The sequence below is a fragment of the Bombus impatiens genome, unplaced genomic scaffold (genome assembly GCF_000188095.3).
Source record: "Bombus impatiens unplaced genomic scaffold, BIMP_2.2 scf_0577, whole genome shotgun sequence".
In the NCBI taxonomy this organism is placed as follows: domain Eukaryota; kingdom Metazoa; phylum Arthropoda; class Insecta; order Hymenoptera; family Apidae; genus Bombus; species Bombus impatiens.
This window is the reverse complement of record NT_176996.1, coordinates 37548-51251: the sequence shown is the minus strand read 5'-3', so window position 1 is coordinate 51251 and position 13704 is coordinate 37548. Positions and strand designations below refer to the sequence as shown.

General features: G+C 33.4%; 2 long non-coding RNA genes across 2 annotated transcripts in view; one reads left to right on the top strand and one right to left on the bottom strand.

Moving 5' to 3' along the window:
• The window catches only part of LOC112213281, a 136500-nt gene extending 127874 nt beyond the window's left edge, over positions 1-8626 (top strand). Inside the window, exon 3 of the long non-coding RNA XR_004462176.1 lies at positions 8503-8626. This is a non-coding gene — a long non-coding RNA (uncharacterized LOC112213281). The remainder of the gene's footprint in view (positions 1-8502) is intronic.
• LOC117151982 lies at positions 237-2821 on the bottom strand. The gene is made up of 2 exons (XR_004462177.1): positions 1762-2821; positions 237-873 (listed from the first exon to the last, which is right to left on the bottom strand). It is a non-coding gene; the product is annotated as an uncharacterized LOC117151982 (long non-coding RNA).
• Positions 8627-13704: the final 5078 nt, after the last annotated feature.

Genomic DNA, 13704 nt, shown 5'->3' with positions numbered 1-13704 from the left:
TGTACCCAGAACACGAATGTAATTTAAAGAGTTCACATAAACACATATTCAATGTGATCGAGTTCTTAAATATTTGTGTAAGATCAGTCTTGAAAATTAGTTGAAAGAATGAACAACCATTACACTGAAATTTAGTTTGTTTTTAGGAGACAGATTTGTTATTAGTTTGAGGTTTTAAACGTGCAAATTTGTTAGCCCGTAAGTATTTCACGCATGATCTTTTAATTGCACGTTGTTAATCTCTTAGGTACGATGCGCCACTATGGTGGCTTTCGCGGATGTCATCTTATATTACGACGCGCCACTATAGTGGCTCACTCCACTGACTCATTCGCTCACCGTTTCAACTAAATGGTCTTTTTCATTTGTCTTACTTCACGCAATGTTTTATAACAGTGTTAATAATATACAGATAGAATATATAGTCCTTGTTTTTGATACGCCAGTGTTTTGCTTTTGTTAAAATAAATATACCATTATTAGATGCTCTTTTTAACATGCCGACCCGTATCCTTATAATTTTTTAGAATCTTCAATCTCAAAATGTCGCTTCAAAATGGAAAACGAAGAGCAATTTGGAAAACACTATCGCGCTATGAGTGTGAAAATCGTGACGTGGGTCTATGTGTCGTACCGTGCTTTAAAATATGTCACACACAGTTGTATTATTAATTATTAAAGTGAATTATGAAACTTAAAGTATATGCATCATATTTTCAAGAAAAATTGTAGTTTAGTTATTAAAAACTTGATACCAATGTGCTTGCGCAGAGAACACTACCCGTCACATATTGCAGTGGCGTATCGTTTACACGTAATTCGCGTCAAACTCTGCCGTAGAGAGAAACAGCTGCGCGCAAAATTCAGCCCTACCTAAGAGGTTAAACGTCTTCTATCACCTCCACATAGTACAGCTGATGTAAGGTATCTTCCAAGATGTTAATTCTCAATACCGTCTGCCATTGTTTTATTTCCTGTACTGTTTATATTATGTACAGTTTGTGTTTATTATTTTGTTATACCTTCGAAGAATAATTTGAAACTGGAATTTATCAAGTAACTCTTTTACGAAACTTATGCTGCATCTTCAAATAACGGTTTACGCATCAAGTTTATTCACGTCAGTGTTACTTAACATTTATGAAGTAACTTGTTTGAACAATTTTGTAGGCGTTACGTAATAAGAAATTAACCTAATTTTCTTATTTGATATTTTATGCTTCCACCTACTTCGTCAAAAATATCCTAGGCGCTTTAAACCAAGCAATATAAACTTTCTCAGGAAAAGAGAATATGTGTATACTTCGCCGACTTCGTCTATATACCTGAAGATGGATGCCGGCTTCATCAAAATTAGAGCAGGTATAAACTTTAAAGGACATTATAAAAATGATCAATGTTGTTCCAGGAGACGACGAGGAATGAATTTTATAATGTAGAATCTGCATCGGCGATGAAAATTTACGTAGGAGAACGTTGGGCGGAATGGCGTACTATTTCTTAAATATATTATTTTTTTTTTATGTGTCAAGGATGGAGATTTGACAGTTATTGCATGTGATTCTATAAGTTTTTAGCAATGTAATGCATAGACGATGCGACGAGAAAGATCGATTGTTATTTTAAAAATTCTGGTTATTGGAAGAATACTCAAAATGTTAGTATCCTCACTCGTAGTATAATAAATAATTTTACTGTAGAGTTTAAATTTTAAGAAAATAAAAAATATTCTACACTGGATAATGCATACATTAATGTTACTTAATTTAAGATTCTTTTCACTTTTCTCACAGAAACGAATCACGCAATTGTCCAGGAGGGAAATCCGAAACGTATTACAGCGTAATGTTGCATAAGATAGCTGACGAGTAAAAAGTTATAATCATATTACGTTTATCGTGTAACAAGTTCAGCTTGCAAGCGTACTTTCGAAAGGACGATGATGGTGATACTAAGTCATACTTGTCATCTTGGCAAGATTGCGCGGTGTGTGGTTTGCTTTTCAGTCGTCACTTTCGCAGCACTGGTGCATTCACAATAGACGCGACGATCTCGAGCACTGGAGATGCAGTTACTATGTTGAGAGTGTAATTATGGATGGCAGTGGAGGAAACCTAGAGGGTTATTGCAACCTAGCTAGTGCAGTTTGCTGCTGTGTGTGTTAACTTACGTGTGCGGTAGCTACCACACCATTCACCGACAGTTTACGAGCTACGCATATCGCACTAGTTCGTCGTCAATTTTTGCAACTACGTTCTTATAATATTGTTTCGAACGTTACGTCGATTATACGATATCCGATTGTTTTTCAATTATATGGAACGTTATACTAACAATGAGATTTATTCAAATATGTATATACAGCATTGAAATATAAGTAACATGGATGATATTGCAACTAATTGTACATGATGTAATACGATATGTGTGATTGCAAACATTTCTATAAAATGCTATCAAAATAATAAGTAAATATATATATATTATGTAATTACATTAATAGTAAACCAACGGACACGTCTGTGTTCATGGTTACATGTATTTACGCATAGTAAGTGCATACGTTACGCATATTAGTAATATATTTTTGTTAATAATTTTTGAAGAAATAACGAACGACGGCTAACAACTGCACATCAAAACTCTATGCCAAAATCAAGATCATCGAAACTGGCCTCCCCTTTACCAATATTTACCATAAAATGTATTGAAAAATTTAAGCAAATATGACTTAAAACTAATTGCAATTTGGTTTAAATCTAATCCAAACTCAAACAAAAAATGGTATTGAAGTAATAAATGTATACAGTAAGAAGCAAGCAGAAAACTATAATAAATAAATAATAAATAAATATGTCGTCCTTTTTTAATGTGACAAATTAATATGCATGTTATTTCATTTTAAAACAATAGGAACGTAAATTTATCAACACGGAGGCAGTGGTGCAATTTTTAATCCGCGTTATAGGGGGTCACACTGTATATTATTTATTAAATTAATAGTGAACCAATATATAAAATTATGTTTGGAAAAAATATACATTCTCATTACAAACATAATTTGCTTCAGTATTTTGTTTAGCTCTCAGAATTTTTATCATACGAAATATGAATCTTTCAAGTACTGTAAAGTAAGTCTTAAAATATATAGTCCCTGTAATGATTTCCTTTTAAGCCTATAATCTATTCAACAATGATAAATTACACTGAATTAAATATTGTTGCGAGAATTAGTTCAAGAACAATTAGCATTAAAATTGGAATAAATTGAGTACACAGTAAAGACATAATGAAATGGCATTTCCATGATAAAGAAATCATACGCTACTAATATATTAACGGTTTCATTCAAATTCGCAATTTACACCAAGCAATTAACTATTTTATTAAAAATGAAAGATAACCTAAAATTTTCATGTAGTAATGAGAAGTGGGTAATCATTTTCGAAATTGCTGCGCAGATAAAGAGTGTAAACGAGAGAAAGAAAACAACTGAATTTTTCTCAGGTAAACGAAACAATAGATTAATCGCATAATAAAATTTGTAAAGAGGGAGACGGAGGAACAAATTCCTCCACTCCTCATTTCTTGAAAACAGATTGGCATATTAAAGATATAATTGGTATGTTTAACTAGGCTTATATTTGTTTGAATTCTTTTTAGATAAGTATTGTCACTAACGTGGCAACGCCATTCCTTACCATAAAATTGTATTTCCAGTTCATTTTCTTGATCAGTTTGCGGCTTAAAAACAAATTAATTCTCTAAATTTATTTACATTTCTGGTTTTCTACATATATATACATTTCTTTTCTACATATATTTCAATTACAAGTTGACGACACAGAGTGTGTTACTTTTTCTATTTAATCTGTAGGACTGTAACTTACAATTAGGAGGTTGGAGAGGGCTGTAAGAAGGAAGGAAAAAAGTATTTCGTCCGGGACCTACTGGAAGACATCAGTAATGCTATTTGTCTATTTAGAGAATTTTGTTATCTTTTATGTTGATTTTTTAGGATCCAACCTTCAGACAGTTTTCCATAGTGAGCGTCGCGACCTGTTTATATAATCGTGCTTTAGATATCAGGATAGAAAAGGTCATATTGAAAATTGTATTTATGGGAACAGGTAGATGGGACGACCGCCTGTGAGAAAGTGTCGTAGACTTCAGGTGGCAGAGTAGGGAGTGTACCTAAATCTCACTTTAGACGAGAAGACTAACTTTCAGTTCCCTGATGAGTTATGCACTGCTGAAAATTGAAGTTTATACAGGTATTTTCATTTATCGTTACGGAAGTGTTACTATTCAATCTATTTATCTTCTCTCAACTGAAATGAATTTCAAGACAACTTTGTATAGTCACTAAGGTAACAGGATGCTAAGCGAAGAAAATAGTAGTTCGAATTTATACAACTAGACGTGATTCGTATGGTATTGTCTCATCGTGATATATCTATGATAGCTTCATAAAAATGTAATCGTCATTTATTTAGAATAGTTGATCGTCCTAAACGACATTTGCGACACGTACGAAAGTTTTTGCTATTTTTGAGGATTCAAATATTTCATTTACTTTGGATATATTGATTCTATTTCCTGCTGAATACGAATGATTTTATTCTCAACCCCGGAAATCTACGTATTTTTAATATTATTGAACATTTTTGTAACATTCTTTTTCTGTTATTTTTTAGACACCTTAAGAATTGATGATTTTCATTTAAGGAAAGAACATGGAAATGGAAACATTATTGTGAATTGTTTGGGGAGGAGACCTATTTGACAGAGCCAAAACCTACAAAATCATGAATGCGTAAAAAACGTTTCTTTCTGCAATTCTATAAACTATGGCACAGATTAAAAGAGTATACCAGTGTTTCATTTATATATATATCGACAGACAGGATTAAACCTCGGTGGGGTAATGCAGTAATATCAGTTATCGATACGACAACTGAACATATCCATAAACAGACAATTCGTGGTCAAGGGTAAAAGATAATGTTGAAAAGTTTAAAAATTTCTGGGCCGAACAGCACTCTGTTCTCGCTCATGTTGAGCCTTTCAATTGGACGTCTGTAATGTGTAAGACTTCGAGTACAGTATTAGAAATATTTTAATATTACAAGTTTAAGCATTAAAGTATTTCTATGAGTATGAAAAATAAGTTTTCGTGTTCATTGCTGAGGTGAAAGAGTACGGTAAAAGAAGCTGTCTTCGCTATATCATAATTGTACGTATGTTTTTATCTAGTAGTTTGGAAGATAATGATTTGATAGCCGTGAAACAGTATTCAGTCTCATGGCACTCTTAAAGTCTTATTAGGTATATTTTCAGAAGCACATGTCACTCTCAGTAGATAGCCAAATTTCAAGATTCGTTTCCTTTCATTCGTGTTCTGCTTCCAAAATCATTTTAAGCAGATTTGGTAAAAGCAGGCAGACCAATTTTACTCGGTTGTAACAACAACACCCGAAAGATTCATATTGCTGAAGAAGAAATTTGCCACCAAATAAGCGACTCATCGAAGAGGGGAAGGGCATGTCGCTTGGTATGTCGCTTAGCTTTGTTTTTCTCCGATCCATTAGATAGATTACTTTCGTGTGTCCGATAGAAATTACGACCTTCAAACAATTTTATATTCTGTGATTTTTCAGCAAGTTCCTACGTAAGAAATTTTACATCGAAAAACCCTTCATCCTCAATTAGAGTCTTAGCGAAGACGAAGGACCTCACTAAATCGATTGTTCTCGCTATTCCAAACATAGGGTTCAAGATATTTCTCTATATGCGTATTTTCATTTAAATATCGCACATAAAAGAGAAATTATGTTGTATCTTTATTCTCCTTTATCTGGGAAACCAATTTCCAGTTTCATTCGAAAGTTTGTACTGATTGAGCTCACATCGTGACGTGTCATTTGACCCGAAATTCAGTTCCAAAATCACGTGACCAAAAATAAGGGAAGAAAGACTTGTTATGGATGTTGTAACGTTGTGGGAAACGTTTTTCGGATTGTATGATAGACGACTTGGTTTCATGTCGTGATTCTTTTTTTAAATAGCTTTTGTTTTTTACGTTCGTTAACAACGACTTAATTCAAGACAGACAGTTTATAATATAATTTCCCGATCGGTGATATCTATACATCTAGTGGTGAAATTCGTTTGTTAATAGTTTGGAAATGATTTGTTCCGTCTGGAAAGCATAAAATAATGACGCGGTGTCTCGGTCGGTGAAGCTTGTAGCGCGATTGTGAAGGAAGGTTATTTTTGAGTTTAAATCTTTTAAAGTATTATTTCCTTAGAACTTCCTCCCTACTTATAGGGATGTTTTAGAAACTCGATATTTCCGAAGGGTAATGTAGCAACACGTACCAGTTGCCAAGATTTTTAACCTGAAGGAATACCATGATTCTTCTGAAAAAGCGGACATTTCGCGTCAATGCAGGTAATGCTACACTTTTAGCGCGAAGAGGTGCGCAAAGGGCATATAGTAATCGCGATACCAGAGTACCATGCATTAGAATATCAATTTTTTGAAAGCAATCGATCAATATGTATTCCGAGCATACTAAAAAAATACTTGAACTTTCCGGGTAAAATACACACGTTCTACAACGTTCAAAACATTAGACTCCTCTCTCCAGTTTACCAAGTGTTGACATTATTCAACCCTCAAACATCAGACATCCTTAAACATCCATATGGTATACATCTTCAAACATTCGAACGTTACACATTAAACATACTTAACACGTACAGTAATACACATACAGAAGATCTGTTGGGGGAATTGACAGAGTCAACTTAACAGTAGCGGCGTGTCGACCGTCAGTTAATGATGATGGTTATGGTAACAATGAATACCCTATATATATCTTTCTCTTCTCCTCTCATTGTCAATCCTTGGATTTATAGTAATAGGGTGCAAAATTCAAGGTCCCGTGTTTATGATATTTTTATAGTGAAATTCAGAATGAAGCGGATTAATTCCGTTATGTTAAAATAATAATAATAGTTAAGCTTTCCTTAAGTAAACATTTTTATTCGAATAATTTTTTAATAAGATGCTGATACAATACATACAATATTAGTAATTATAGTTTACATCTTCGAGTAAATTAGCTTCGTTATAAAATTGATCATGTCCGATTGTACATTTCATAAAAAGAAGTTGGCGCAGGTAAGTGGCGAAGAGGTAGTCTGAACACGAAGGAAAAGATCAATTTACTTCTACAAGATATTTATTTGCTGTAAAATACGTACAAACTTTATGTAGGTCTCTTACTGTCTACAATACAGTGCTGTTCATTGCCATGTTCTCTGAGCAATATCGCACGACAGGAAGATATAAATTAGACAATTTCATAGGAACAATACGGCGATATTGCCACAAGAAGCAATAATGTGGTGCACAAGTAATTCTACCTGACCGAAATACATAATTCTACCTCTCTAAGGTTAAATTAGCATTCTATGTAGAAGTAACATGACTCGTATGTACAATGTACAGAGTGTACGAAAGTAAGTGTCAGGATCACCACAGCGCGATTCTATAGCTCCGGGACGGTGAAGATTTATTAAAAGAAGTAGCACCAAAATTCACCATCACCATGAAATTCAACTGTATTGTACTCGTCACGGTGTAAAAATTGAAAAAGAAACGACGTTAAAGTTCCATTGGCTCTTGCACCGATGTTATTTATAATATGTTTATATTTCGCAGTCAGATAGAAAGTAAATAACGTGATATTAATCAGGAGACAGAGAATTATTTCTTAGCATATTAATATGACATGTGATTCTAATTATTAGTATATAATTATTTAAAAATTGAGTCACATGACCTCTGCACGTAACCTAATGGTACCCACGGTTTTATTTTTTCAGTTATACACAAAAGTATTTGTACAAAGCCTTTTTTAATACAATATCGTAAACTTGTCAATAAAAATGCACACACATTCATTATAAAAGATCAAGTCGTAGTTTTGGAAATTAATGTACATAATTAGTTGTAGAATAGATAAAAATACGCAACGTACGTTTTTCGGGAAACCGCTAGACTTAATTCATTCCTGAAAAAGACAAAGCTATTAAACGTATAGTATCGTCCAATTTCTTTGTATCAACAAACACGTCTATTTAAAATATGTTTCGAAATATTAATCTGCTAACTTGGAAGAAAGCGTCAACTCGTTACAATATTTTGAGAATCTTTTACTTTTAATGCATTATAATCTTATTACGATATAGTTTACATTCGTTTAGGTCCAAATTGGCCTATGTGAGATTAGCTTTTTTATTTATACGCTTACCACTGCCACGTTTCAACGGATTTCTGACTGTGAGATATTTTATTTGATAGGGATTATCTAGTTTAAAATATTTAAAATGCAGTTGTACGAAATGTAATACTAAATATTTATTGCTAAATCACTTGATTTTTAAATCAATTACATTTATTGCATCGTTACTAACACTGTCGTTTTTCAGATTAACGATGAAACCATAAATTGGAGCCATTCAAGGTGCCAACGCTAGCTAGTATCAGTGGTGAGTAAAAATTGAACCTTTTGCATTATATAAAGTCGTTTCATTAATATTTTTGAAATTATAAATATATCGCATATTTGTAAACAGTATTGGGGAAAATTTTCCGTACTTCTTAGATAATAAAAAACAAGTTAAAATAATATTTTGTTTGTGAATGGGAATTAAATTTCGTATTTAAATAAAAGTCATTTAAACGATATCAAAAATTATTTATTTTCTATTTCTTATTTGCAAGCGAAATTTTATTTTTTATTTGGATTTGATTGGAAAACAAATGACAACGTATGAACAAATAACTTTTAGTTTTGCCTTATCTATTCGTTTATCTAGCAAGTTGCCCGAAAGCCTATTTGATTTTGACGCACAAAATTATAAATTGTAATTCACAGTAATGTTTTGTGATTAAACCGATATGTTTGGGTAAAAATACATTTGTCCAACTACCGATAAATGATGAATGAAAAATAAAATTAATTTCATCATTTTAAGTAATGTATTTAGACTTGTCTAAGTAATAAATAATCTATTTTTTATTTGAATTCTCCAATAACAAATGCCCCTTTATTTGAACAATTATTTCAATGAAAATTTATCGAATAACGTCCAATATTATTTGGTAAATATTTATCCGAGACTGTTAGTAGCACTCTGCATCATATTCTATCCTACGAAGAAATAATTTTGAATAAATCAAAAAGTATACATCTGTGCGATAACAAAGTTTGTAATCAGTTATGCAATAGACGAAATTATGTAGACTTTCTGTGATGTTCGTTTATGACATATTGCAGTGTAAATGTTGTACGTGCAGATTGGTCGCTTTACTGTTTAATGTCTGCAAAAGTTTCCGCTCGTTTATCTTTTTAGGCGACCACTTAATTTTCATTGAGTTCGTTAAATTCATTTCCAGCGAAATGCTTGATGTTCTAGCTCACACTTGGAGCACATAGTTACATGTGTGCGTATCAGCGCGCGGTATGTGCTGATATATTCAGCTGCTCTCTTCCACTGAACTTCGTTTGAATATAGTCTAGATTCATTCTGGCACGAGTGGATGGTTCGGAGATTTATAGGGGAAGGTTGCACCATTGACGAAATCCGCGGTAATACCCGTGCCGGTCCATAGATACCGGTTACATAAAAATCCCAGAGCATAGAATTTCTCTGAATTTAGATTAATGACGCCCGATATTTTGATAAATTCCAATAGCGATCCTTAGTAGTTTGGAAATACAATTTCCTGTGCCGCAGACGGTTTCTGCCTTTCGCGTCTACACGCGCATTAGACAATAGCCACGTAACAATATTTTTAAATTAATATATTTAAATATTATCTTTTAAGATTATCGGTAGAAATACAGACCGAGTCAGTATAAGCTATTACCTGAAATAACCCGTTATCTATTGATTTTATTCAAAAATGTTTCAAGTGAAATTTATCATAAAATATTTAAGGAGAACGAGTACCTTACGACTTTTCAATACCTTATATTTTTTGAAATGATTATTAAGGCGACTATTGAATGTTTTAAACGGCACTTTGTATTTTCCATACGATTAGTCGATCCAGTTGGACAAGGAAAGACATACATAGAAAAGGAGAAATAGTACATTTATTCCGCTTTTCCTTACCTTTTATGCAGTGCATTTGATAAATTCAATACTTTTATGCTTGCAGTGCAATACCTTTCTTACTTTGTATGATACTTTTGTTTATGCTAGAATAAAAGCTTTTCTATTTAACCACAATATCATTAATTACCAGAGCTGATGTAATAGGTACGACCAAAGCTTCAAAGTAACAGATAATAATAGTTAGAGCTATATATTTTTGTCAATAAATACAAACGATGTTAAAAAATGCAATTAATAAATCATCTGCTCGTTGATAGAGTTTGAAGAATTCTATTATTAGAAAATACGTGGAACTGTTTCATAGAATTCATGACATAAATAATCTGTGTATACTAAGAATTTATTGCACTTTTAATTCTAGCAATTGATATAAGTCGGACCTTCAGTTTCTCTGATTCAAGCGTGTGCGTACTTAGCTTGAATTAATCCAAAATGGTGCTACAATTCTGAATTTTATTATTACAAATTTTGTTTCATTAATATGTAGGGTGTCCTGCTTAACTTGAGCATCTTAAATATCAGTGGAAAACAATATCTGACTGAAAGAAGCAAATGTTATATGCAAAAGTTTGTCTCGTGACAGATTTTTTACATGCAACTACATATTTTCCAACCTTCAACGACCTAAAGTGACTTTCACGTGATCTTAAGTACGAAAAATTCACAAAAGTAGGACAATTGCTGGAAATACTGAAATAACTATGATGAAAAGATTAACGGAGGAAAATTTACTTTAGCATGTGCTCGAATTAAACGATTTTCTGACTTTTCTTGTAACTTTCTCACTGGTATTAGCACGTGCAGTTTTAATACGTTCCTTCGTATTTCCAGCGTTTCCAAAGAAAGAAACGCGTAAGATCTGGTAAAGTCGGAACAGGCTGTTGAATATCTGCGCTACGACCGATCCGACGTTGCAGGAATTATCGGGTTTGACGATCTACTGATACATTTGGAGCCGAATATCCGTCATGTTGAAACTACGTTCGATATCTTCATGGTGTGGAAATGTTCTCTAATAGATCGACTCGCTGATAGCTGAAAAAACTTACACATTGTTCATCACTCGAAGTGACATCGATAAAAAATGGTCGAATAATACGATCACCAAAGGTACCATATCGTATATTTACGCTTTGTGGGCGCTGATGTACGGCTTGACGAAGCTATTTCGGATTTTCAGTATGCCAATAATGCATATTATGTCTATTCAGTCGTCCATGATTGATACAAACAAACTCATCAGTAGACAGCGGACCTTTATACGGATGTAATATATCGAAATATGCAAAATACATGCAAAATGTATGCAAAATATATGCAACGAAATTTGTGTTGCAATTTAAACTATAGTACGTTGCAGTAGTTTTTTTTCAATTATCGATTATAGCTTTTTGCGCGTAAAGGAAGTTTTAAAAAACCTTTTTCGTGCTTAATATCGACTTATGCGCTGCCGGTGATTGTAGTCGGGCCTCCTCTGCTATTCTACCAACATATTTCAACTTTTAACACATGTTTTGCGGTATCCGTAACAGGTAGTAACATCTTTTTTCGGAAATTGGAAAACGAATTTAAAGAACGTGCAGTACTTGCATAATTCGTTTCGGATAATTATATTCAGGCCAACAAACGAGACTGCATTTTCTCATTTTTACAAAGCTCCCCTACAATCGAATTTGCGATAGACCGACCGGTTTCATTTCATCCGCAAACATTCAGATATAATTGTGACCAATATTTTTCCGAACGCTTTACTATTGAGACGTTTCCAAGGCAAAATTATTTTTTCTTCTCGACGAACTCGCCTCATATTTTGGATCGTTGTTTAAAGTAATAGCAGTACGTTTATCACGCTGTGTAACATTTTTTCCTGCGCACACCTGTATCACGGTGTTGTTTCATTTGCAATTTTCTATCGCGTGCAATCTGCTTGTCACACATTTTGCAATAAGCGTCTTCTGCCTGCGCAGTAATACAATTATTTGCCAGTGCAGTAATTCAGTTAGACACCGTTACACGTTTGCAATCTTCTGACTTGGGCATCTTCTCAATATTTAAATTCTCAGTCGTGAGTGTTTCACTATTAACACTATCGAATGGCTCGTGTAACTGAATTATTCAAATCTCTTGCGGTATAATACCGAACTGTAAGACAATTCGCTAACCAGGAGAACACGGTACAAAACAAAGATGAAGTAATTGAAGCGGCACGGAAAGTAGGAGCGATGTTGCTCGATGAAATTACCGATAGATAATTGTACCAGAGTAGAATTTTATTTATCCGAATTGATGACATTTATCAGATACGTTCCTGAGCTCTTATTATCCGAATTCAGGCTGTAAGGATTTTACCTTAGCATTTACAAATTTCAGCTTAGTTAAGTCCAGTTATATGAAAATTAACTCCGATTATGGGAATGATAAACAAGGAAGGATGGGAGAACTAGTAGACTCCTATTATCCGACTGATCCAGTTATCCAACACGGCAGTGTCGGATAAATGGAGTTTTACTGTAAAATAACAGATTACTTAATCTTTCTCGCTTATCCTCACTTAATAAATTGTCAACTAAATATATACATATTCAGAATCTATGTATTTATGCAAGAAATATGCACTTAAGCAAAATACATGCGATATACGAAAAACGCAAAATAGCTACTATGTTTTTAGAATCTCGTAATGACGAAACAAAGAACAATCGAAAAAATCGTCCATTTTCTAGTCACTCGATTTTAGAACCGAATTTCGTAACAAATGATGGTATTCACGTATTTAGATTTATTTTTAGCAAGTTTTTTATCGTTTTTCGGGAAGGTGGTAATGATACTTTTTGTTTTTTGGAAGACACGCTTATAGGTGTTGTGTGAATTTTTCAACTCCAAGCGATGCCGAAAATAGTCATTTTATAACATCCTTCGTTCTCGTCGCAGCTGATGATTATTTTTTCTTAAAAGCATTAATGCAGGTTTCGACTATGCTGTTACGATATAAATGAAAGTCCTAAGGCTGTTATACGCTTCCGGTTGCGATAGGACAATAGTGACGTAAAAAATGTTAACTTGTTAGTAACACAGAATCGTAATTTTAATAAAGCCGCTTAAAACGTACGTAACGAGCACACTAATATACGCCGGTTTAACAACGGATAGGTGGCGAAGGTGGACACACCAATATCAAGACCTGCTTTTATCTTTACTCGTAACGAGAACGTTAATACGATGCAATATTTTGCTGTAGCAACGTTTTATCCTTCACAAATGGGCTGCGAATCAGCCGTTAAACTTATTATCTATAATCATACATCGATGATTTGTGCTTGAATGTACGTTAACGCGTGAACTTTCGATAGGGAACAAGGACCAATCAATTTCTCTAAAAGTGCCAACATTATTAAATATGCTTGCCACGATTAAATACTTAGCTGATTAGCTCTTGGTACCGACATCTCGAATTCGATGTTTAATTTTCAATGAAATTCAAACATTAAACTTCTCTTAATATCAAGT